Source organism: Dreissena polymorpha, chromosome 1 (assembly GCF_020536995.1).
Source record: "Dreissena polymorpha isolate Duluth1 chromosome 1, UMN_Dpol_1.0, whole genome shotgun sequence".
Lineage (NCBI taxonomy): Eukaryota > Metazoa > Mollusca > Bivalvia > Myida > Dreissenidae > Dreissena > Dreissena polymorpha.
The window spans coordinates 30,553,415-30,563,351 of NC_068355.1; the positions used below are offsets into that span (position 1 = coordinate 30,553,415).

Genomic DNA, 9,937 nt, shown 5'->3' on the forward strand with positions numbered 1-9,937 from the left:
TTAGCGTTTCACGTTTGTTTACAGTTTAGAACCAATTTATTTTGGTTTCGTTTCTGTAGAAAACTGTGAATTATTTCATTTTTCATCGCACCATTAAGCGGTAAATACGGACCTCTCTCGTGCAATATTTGTTTCATCGTAATGGAAATATGTGGCCTCGATTACGCTTATATATGTTGATAAAGAAAGTTCAAAACTGTAATAAAATACCCACTCTTACAATTTATACATGTCGAAAATTGTGAAACTAAAAACGGTAATTCAGTTTTGTAAAACCCCCCACAAAAAGCAACTCTTTTATAAAGTTATGCCATAACGTATAATGCACCTGTGATTACGAAAGTTCCACATGACGTAATCGTCATCATGTCAATTTCGGACGCGTGCACGTGGATGCTGTGTAGCAGTTGACCCCCGGTACGCTCCAGGATGTTGACATCGGGCTCGAACCACACTTTTGAGCTATATTCACGTAAGCGCTGCTTGAACTCGGCTGTTGACTGAAACAAAACACTGCAATGAGCCGCGTCATGCGAATATGGGTCGTATGCCGATTGCGCACTCTGGTCAGGAGTTACTTTGTCCTCTTTAAAGTCACGCGATATTTCGTGATGTCAATAGCAGACATGGTAGCTCCTGATCCGACTGAATGAATGCGCAGGCTGACCTGGGGATTCGCTGACTACATACGGCAAAAGAACAGTGTTTGCATGAAGCGGCTCAATTCATACAGAACTTTTAAGAAAACATTTCTCGGTGATTGTCCTTGTTAAAAGTCTGTATACATATAACGTATTGTAACATCAAACAGCATATTTTGATTATTTTTGGTGAAAAAGAGTGTTCCACTTGTATGCGCGGGGTTTCTTAAGTAATAACGATATTTGACTAGCAGATCTCTTATTCAATTATCTATTATTCAAGTGCTACCGGAGATGTACAAAAATGATTTTGTATTCTTGTTTTACCTTAATGTATGTTTATAAATATGCATCTAGTTCTGGGAAAACTGGGCTTAACGCATGTAAATAAACTGTCGTCCCAGATTAGCCAGAACAGTCAGCAACTTTCCGCTTATATGGAATGTTTCGTTAAAAAGAAGTCTCTTCTAAACGCAAATCCAGTTTCGGCGAAAAGTATCGTCCCTGATTAGAATGTGTGGACTGCACAGGGTAATCTGGGAAACACTTTACGCACATGCATTAAGACCAGTTTTCTTGAAACGAGGCTCATATCAGTCCTATTTCAAACCTCGTTGTCCTCCAGGCGCCATAGAAGCTGAGGCATGAACTGAACCGGATCCATCTGCAGCCCCTTCCGGGAGAGCAAAAGCGCCTCCAGAATGCACTTGATCAGGGGTTTCCCCGGGAATGCCGCTTTGGCCGCCGTGAAGTCGTCTAAAAGCGCCCTGGGATAACCGCGAGAAACATGCGTGAAATACATACTTTAAGACGCGTTTGGCTCATGTTCCAGTGTTAGTACAAGAGACAGTGTTTTGTTTACTTTGAAAAATATACTTTTATCTATGTCAGATGTTTTTTAACGAAAAGCTAAAAATGTTACTGAGCAAAGTTTACTTACTTATTCGTTGAAAGCTATACATAATGTTCACATAAAAAACTCAAACAATCTAAATTAAAGTGAGACTGCACGATTTTTATATGTGTTAAATTGATAAAAAAATTATGTAAGAATAACACGAAATAGGCAAAAAAAATTATACTTTGAAGACGAATTTCATAAAATGCAGCATAGACAAATTAGCGCCCCGAGCCGATTGTGACGAAGATATTTCGTACATATTTTCCTACAATAGCCGAAGCATTCGTCTTTTCATTAGGGTCGGAGTTAGTGTTCGTGTGTCGTATGAATAGATATCGTTGCAGGAAATTAAAATGATCCTTAAAATAAAATTGTGTCTTTGTGTCGTATGAACGAATCTGAACTTAAACTAAATTTAGATTCACATCGTACATGCATGATATACATGCTGGCGAATTCGACTCCCGAGATTCGACCGTACAGACATTTTCGATTTCAGAATTAAATATCTGGCTTATTTCGCATTTTTCAACACATGTTCTTCTTAACTTTTATTTTAATTTATGTAAATTAATAAATATTTGACAAAATCGTGCAGTCTCACTTTAACGTGTATTTAAACAGGTAAAAAGTCATTTTATCAGTCTACAATTACATCAGGTAACTAAGTCCGCATACACTAGTTACAGTGGTAGCAATGACAGTAAACGACAACTAAAACCAAAGGTAGAGCGTTAGGTCGTAACAATTTAAGAGGGTAATTATAACATACGATGTAACATTTCTTAACCATAAAGCTTACTCAACAAGAAGTGCGTGTAACCAAAGTGCACATTGGCGAGACACTCCTTCTTGAGAAGGTCAACGTGACCCGCGTGCAAGCGGAGATAGGGCAGATTGTTGAGAGCCCGATTGTTGTAGTCATCCTCTCTGAAGCGAAAGGGCTGTGACGTCCCATAGCGGTTCTCTTCTATTACCTCCACTAAAAACACTTTAAAGCTTATTTTAGCATCAATCTCGGAAAACTGGTCTTTATGCATGTGCGTAAAGTGCCTTTCAGATTAGCCTCTGCAGTCAGCACAGGCTAATCCGGGACAATGTAAGCACTTGCATAAAGTCCGGTTTTCCTTAAGCGAGACTTATATAGATACTCACGTGCTAGCACATGAATTTGGTTACATGTATTTTCGGTGAAAATTTCGATATTACAGGGAGTGAATTAGTAAAACCAATGTCAAAAGTCTCTATTTAAAAATGACTTGCGGAAATTCGAAAATAACGAAACGTTTAAAAACTCATGAATACGATAATGTTCCTCATCATACTTCTTTATTGGAGGATCAAAAATTATCAAAGACTCACATAGCAAATTGCGCCTGATTGAACAATCAACTTATATTTTCATATTTTGCATACTCGTTATTGTGATTATCTCTCTGATATAACGACTAACTGTCCATACATATCATAATTATGCACAATACTACCATTGGCCCAGGTTCCCGCGAAGAAATCAGCTAGGTTGCTATGGAGACGCTTTTCTGCGCATAATCTGCGCAGTAGCGCTCGTGCGCAGCTTCCGTTAACTGACGGTGGTACCAGTTCAACACGCGCGCACCGTCTGCACCGTGCTCAACTGCGGTGAAAAAACAACACATCTGTTAATTATAGTCAATCACAGAGCATTACAAAAATACGCGCAGTGTGTATGTAGTACATGTACTGTTTACATGCAGAATGTAGCTAATTTACCACTTCCGCTGTTGCAAAAGTCATAAGCAAGTCACTTAAAGAAAGTTGAACAAAGTGTTTCTCAGCTGAAAACAAATCAGAAAGCATCAACACGCCGGTATGCGAATACTTCGTTGACGGATGGCACTTCACTAACAGAGAACAACAAAAGCCACGCGCGAGAGGTGAGTTCTTCAGCTTTTTTGTATTTATGTTCTGTTTATTTGGTTTTTAGACACAGAACATTGTTTGGGTGATTAATGGTTTAGCTCTTCGTATTGCGAAGAAAGAAATTCGCGGAAAAACGGTGAATTATTAAAAAAAAAACGATAAAATTCCATCGATAATCAGCATGAATTGAATGAACAGTACATATTTTAACAAAATAAACATACTTGGAAATAAATCAAGAACGTGCTTACTATTCGAAATAAAAGATCAATATATCCAGTAATGTTACAACATGTTACATTTTAGTTTACTAATGTATTTGAGAAAATTCAAATTTTTTAAGAGTCGCATGCACATTTTTCATCTGCACTTCGTTTACCGATCATCTAAAAAACAATGGCACTTCGTTTCCCGACATCTAGACACTTTTTTCCAGATATAACACACTCGTTTTTGTGAATCAAAAATGCAGAATTCGCTGTGGAATATTGTTAAAGTAAGCAGGCAATAAATAAAAATTTAATGCCTAGTACGCAAATAAAAAACGAATTACCGAAGCATGTTCTAATCCCTTTGAAATATGATTATGATTTGGTATAAATGTAAAAGATAAATGTTAAACATAATGGATATGTCTAATGAGTGAAATCTATATGACCATATATTTTAAATTACGTTCTAAACGGTTGATCTAAACCATTTATCTTTATGTCCAAATGAAGGTACTAAGGCTATTTACTTATATATTAGATAGCATGTCATGAATAATCACTCTGCTTAAACTGCCTCTCAGAGATTAATATCAGCAGCGATGCAGGTCCGAAATTCTATTGGAACTTTTTGGCTCAATGCCAGTAAACGAAAATAGCAATAAAAGAACGGGCGGGTCGATTTAATCACACGACAGTGGTGTTAAAAGTTATGCACATCAGTCTTTGTTTTTAATATAAACACAACACATGCTGCATATGAAGTTGCATATACGTGACACAATTATTTATTACAGGATGGGTGAATCGGAGCTTATGAATTCCGCCGACGGTTCGTTGTTGGACATAAGTTTAGAAGAAGAATTGTGTACAAGCGAACGGTTCTCGTGTGGAATTTGTGAGGCCAGTTATGCTAGGAAAGCCTACTTGAATCGTCATTTGAAGACACATGAGGATGGATGCATAAAGTGCTCAGTGTGCACTCAGTTCTTTAAGACTGAGGAAGATAAAAGGAAGCACATCGAGGACAAACATAGGCCAATCATGTGCGAAAGTTCTGGAAAGGTTTTTCCCACTCGTAACTATATGGAATTCCACAAGAAAACCCATGAGGTAGAGGTTGTGAACTATGACAAGAAATGTCCATTTCCAAACTGTGGGAAGATATATTAGCAGAATTCTAAATTTCAAGACCATTTGATGATGCGATTCAAATAAGCACAGCCGACATAGGATTTTATGAAGAACAGATGTGTATTTGCCTCATAAAGACCCCTTTACTACCGTTATCTAGAGCTCTGCTATAAGTCAAATTAAACACGATTGTGTTGATCCGCATTATCCGTTGTATTTTCATTTCTCTGAATCTCAAGTTACCAATAAAAAACAAGTTCATTATGTACACATTTATTTAATAATAAATATTGTCTTATTTGAAAATTGCAATTATAATTAACATAGTATAAATTAATAGTAATGTGATTTTTGAAAAAAAATATTTTCAAAATGTTTCGTATGAATAGCCATAATATTAATAAATGCATTTAAGGTAGAAGATAAAACTCAGTTATTAGAGTGCCCGCTTTGTGTAATTTAGTCTCCGTAATCTGAAGTGCCCTTTATCAGTAAACAAAGTGCCTGCAACTTTATGTATGCCACCTATTACAACATGCACTATCTTTGTTTATATTTCATTGAATACTATCAAAATTTCAGTATTTGAAGCACAGTGATTACTCTACATGCTGGAATAGCAAACAATTTCTTGCAATAATTCTTAGTAGTTTTATTTTGTTAAAATGTTTACTGTTCATCCAGTTTATGCTGTTTTCAGATCGAATTTTCTATTTTTTTGGGCAAAACTGTACCATTCTTCCGTGCAATTGTGTATTCCCAATTCAGAAGGGTACACCATTTATATATATCAACTCGACCATGTGTCTTGTCTTAAAAACTAATCTTTAGGATATAACTTTAAATAAAACAGAGGAACTAACCTCTCGCGCGTGGCGTTTGTTGTTCTCTGTTAGTGAAGTGCTATCCATCAATGAAGTATTCGCATACCCGGCGTGAGGTGGCAGTTTATAATATTTCTTATGTCAATACCAAAATTTGAAATGGAGATATGAATTATTAAAAATTGGTTATTTATTGCATAGGTTTTTAAAAATTGCACAATTTTGAAGTATTTATTTATTGTCAATGTTCACTATTTCAGCAATGATGCTGAAGGCCCATCGTCGGATACCCACGACTGATTCATTCCGTTACTCTCCAGCATTAGCTGTGGGACATAAACAAAACACACCGTTTTGACCTTAACTGTAATCTTTCAGTAGACCGACGAAATCGCAGTTTACAAAAAGAATTTCGCTTTGGCGGTGTCAATGCTTCGCCTGGATAATTGCGATTTGATACACCAAGCTTTTCCATCCACCTGTCCGAGTGCTTAAAAAGACATCGCGCCCATGTAAGAGACTAGAGATACTTTTACTCTGATAGTCGATTAAATTCTCAATTTTAAAGTATACGCATGCACGACGAAATTCCATTTCTACAGACGACGCAATTTTGACAACAAAACCGAAGCCTCTATAGTACGAGTTGTATCATTGATAAAAAAATATCCTCATGAAGCGCTGAGGGATCCAAAGAATTTACTGGATTTGACACGCCCAAAAACGGTGAAAAGAGCTCGTAATGTCCCACGGTCGATAAATGGAGAGTAACGGAATGGGTCGAACGTGGGTATCCGATGATGCTGATGGCCTAGAAACAAAATTTGTGAGATGACATCGCTGGGCCTCTTTTAAAATATTAAAAGAGCATTTTGATTGTATCACCTCTGTAATACGGGCAAAAGCCCGCGAAGCGGGCGTTGACCGTTCATACATATGGGAATTTAGACATAAAATTACATAAGAATACCACATATGGATACGTCTCAAAAAAATTTGCCACGCGACATATATTTTCGCGATGCTATTTATGGCCTTGAACAAATCAAAAACACTTTGACATATGCTAAATCACATGTAAATACATACCTCAGGAAAAGTTATATCAATGACATCATAATTGTGTAGCGAATCGCACTAAATATTCTCGCATTATTTGTTTTTCTTCGCAACCGTTCCAGAATTAAGTCATTACTCAATTATCTCCCCTGAATGCTCTTCTTCAGTGAGTATAAGCCGAAGACTGGTTCACTACATATAGTTACAGTCTTTACCAAACACAATTTAAGTGAACATAACCCGTCTTAAATATATTGCCGAATCTTAGATTTCTGTCGAATTTATTTGCATTGATCTTTTCGATATCTTATTGTTATTATTATCCTGACAAATCACAAACGCTTGTTAAAAAAGTATTTGTTTTAAACATTATAGTTGGCATCTCTATTCTTCCAGTATTCTCGCGGTATTTCAATAACGACACCCTACTGTTTATTTGTCAGAATATGTGACGCATTTTCATTCGCTCTCAGAAGCATTCTATACATAGATGGTGACGTCACTTCGTTATTGTGAGTAAGACCGGTGTGTACACAATGTCTCAGAAAGACGTTTTACGTGTGATTATGAGCAATATTCTGGTAAGTTGTCGTTGTTATCCACCAGAAACACATTTATTCACAAAATTTAAAGATATTCCGATCTAACTGTTTAGTCTTTTAGCTTTAATTTTTAACGTATTTACACCTCGTCTGCTCGCACTTTACCGATATCCCGAAAGGTTACATATCACTATAATTAGTTTAGGCCTAAAACCACAAAATCCGATACCGTTGGATTTTCGTACTACAATCTTACGTAAAAAATCTTCCTGATTCGAAATCAACAAAAAACAAGACATTTATAAATTGTCTGCATTATTGATCAAATTTTAAGATATTTGTTGGTTTTCCGTTTTTAGAAGCTGTTCTGCGAAGCCGAAGGCAAGAGCTGAGCATCATACAAGCCATTCTATCCAGCAAAACTGACAGTTTTGGTTTACAGAAATCAACAAAGGAGGGATTCCTGATCTATCAAATTTCCAAGCTATACACACAGTTATTATCTGTGGTGATCTTTATTGGTTCTGCTTGTTTACTTGGATGGAACATGTGTGAACTTTTATAGAACTTTGAAAAGTCTATATATGTCTATCTATAAACAAAAATCAGCTATTGTATAATAAGATCAGATGTGCAAACAATGTCAAAGGGTTGTTAAATTAACAATTTGAAGGCAATTATGCTGAAAAAAAATGGAAGTTCCCATGCAAATTTTGTCTGTATATCGACAAGTGTCTGCCGATAATTGTCAAACTAGTAATACAAAACTTACCACAAGTATGTAAAAGCACTTAGTACCTGTGATCATTTTTAGTAAGATAGTGTAATTCTAAACAGTAGCAAATAGCTTGTTTAGTAAACGCATAATGTAATTATTATGATTTCCGTTCTATTGTGTAATTAATAAATTGGTTGTTACTTGTTAATCCATGATAAATGTTTTATGGCTAGTACAAAACCAGCAATGTTAATTTTGTAAAAGGTAATACAATAACACCACTTAGTAATTTCATATACGTAAATATTCTTGAAATGTAGGTTGATGATTGTGTTTTAGTTTTACTTATTTTGTAACTATTATTTTATGTGCAAATAAATGATGTGAAGTGTTTTGTATCTCCACACAATACCACATACCTTTTTATATATGTACTGTGTTATGTGTTATTTGAATGTTTAAATAAAAAAAAATGGATGATATAACATGATGCATTCTAATATTTGCATTCATATTGTAACTATAGAGCTAAGTGTATGCAGTTTAGACTGTGATTTTAGAATTGCTACAAAATGGCTAGTTTTTTAGTGGCGACAAAATTTAAACTATTCAACAATAGTTTGCGAAAGAAAATTAGAAACCTGCAAGATACCTGTATTTATTAAATATTTTAATTGCGAATCAAGTATGTTGTTATGCTGTTACACTAATTATACATTGATAATAAATAAGAAGACAATTAGTGGTGTTAACGTTTCCCAACAGTAGAAATCATTCTTCTGATGAAGTCAGTGATATACAGACGAAAGCTCCAGGTATGGCTTTCAATACGTAGTGTGTGTTATTCGACAGTCTAAAACTTATTGGATTAAACAAAAATCCTGTCAAATTTGTCAATCAAAATTGATTTGACACATCACATGATTTTGATTATGTTAAATCAGTGTACTGTATGCTAAATGCAACTGCTTTAGCAAGCTGTCAAGTTGAATTGAGACATTTGATGAAACAAACTGTTTCCTGAGTAGGACCAGTACTTAGTGTCTATATGACGTACCATGACGTCGAAAGTCTGCAAGACCTACTAAGTAGATCGAGAAATGTACTTCGACGTACAATTTTCACCGACCCTTGAGTGTTAGCCAATCAGAAGACACCTTACGTCTGTTGCTTTTAGAGATTTTTGACATTGAACATTATTATTATTATTTAAACCGAATTATGCCACAATCGACCGCTTACTCATAGATATTGTGCGTATTTATGAAACATTATTAATATTATAATTTATACCAAATTATGCGACTATCGACCGCTAACTCATAGATATTGTGCGTATTTATTGACCTGGCGTGGCGGAATTAACCTCTGACTTATGCAAGTTATGGTTATCACAAAATACCACCAACGGGGAGTTTATAATACATTATTTATCCCATTAATGCTTGGTAACTGGTTACCGTTGGGAATTTCCAACACAGTAATGCGCTGGACGGTCGTGATACTCCGCCCCGCATGATCATTTCAGACACACAATATGCTGAACAATTTAAATTTTAAAAAGGTAACAATTGAATCTTCTTCAAATTTGTATATAATCTATTTCAATGCATTAAATACTTGAAACTTCTATGTGACGTTATTTTGCCATTCTGATATTTTTATTCATTTTGTCCTCAACTAAAGTTTTAAACATTTATTATGAATAAATCTGAAGGAAAAGCGGCTCAAGAGACTAGTGTTTTGATTGGCTGTTCAGAAAATGTGTACGTAGAAGTACAAACATGTATGTCGAAGTACAAATTGTACTTTGTCGTACAAATATATACTTTGAATTCCTGTGGCTAGAAAACAAAAAAATATATAAGATGCTAGATCTTCAAGCTTGGAACATGTAACTCGTTTTAAGATTGATTTTTTTGGATGCATTACTAAATTATTGCAACAATTATCATATTTTGAACACAATCATGTCCATATATTTATTAATAATACATGGTTATCAAA

The 9,937-nt window shown here is 35.3% G+C and overlaps 1 long non-coding RNA gene across 1 annotated transcript; it reads left to right on the forward strand.

The window, feature by feature from the left end:
• The first annotated feature begins 3,342 nt into the window (after nucleotides 1-3,342).
• LOC127867783 (uncharacterized) lies at nucleotides 3,343-4,942 on the forward strand. Its single transcript, XR_008043656.1, has 2 exons — nucleotides 3,343-3,458; nucleotides 4,451-4,942. It is a non-coding gene; the product is annotated as an uncharacterized LOC127867783 (long non-coding RNA).
• The last annotated feature ends 4,995 nt before the right edge of the window (nucleotides 4,943-9,937 follow it).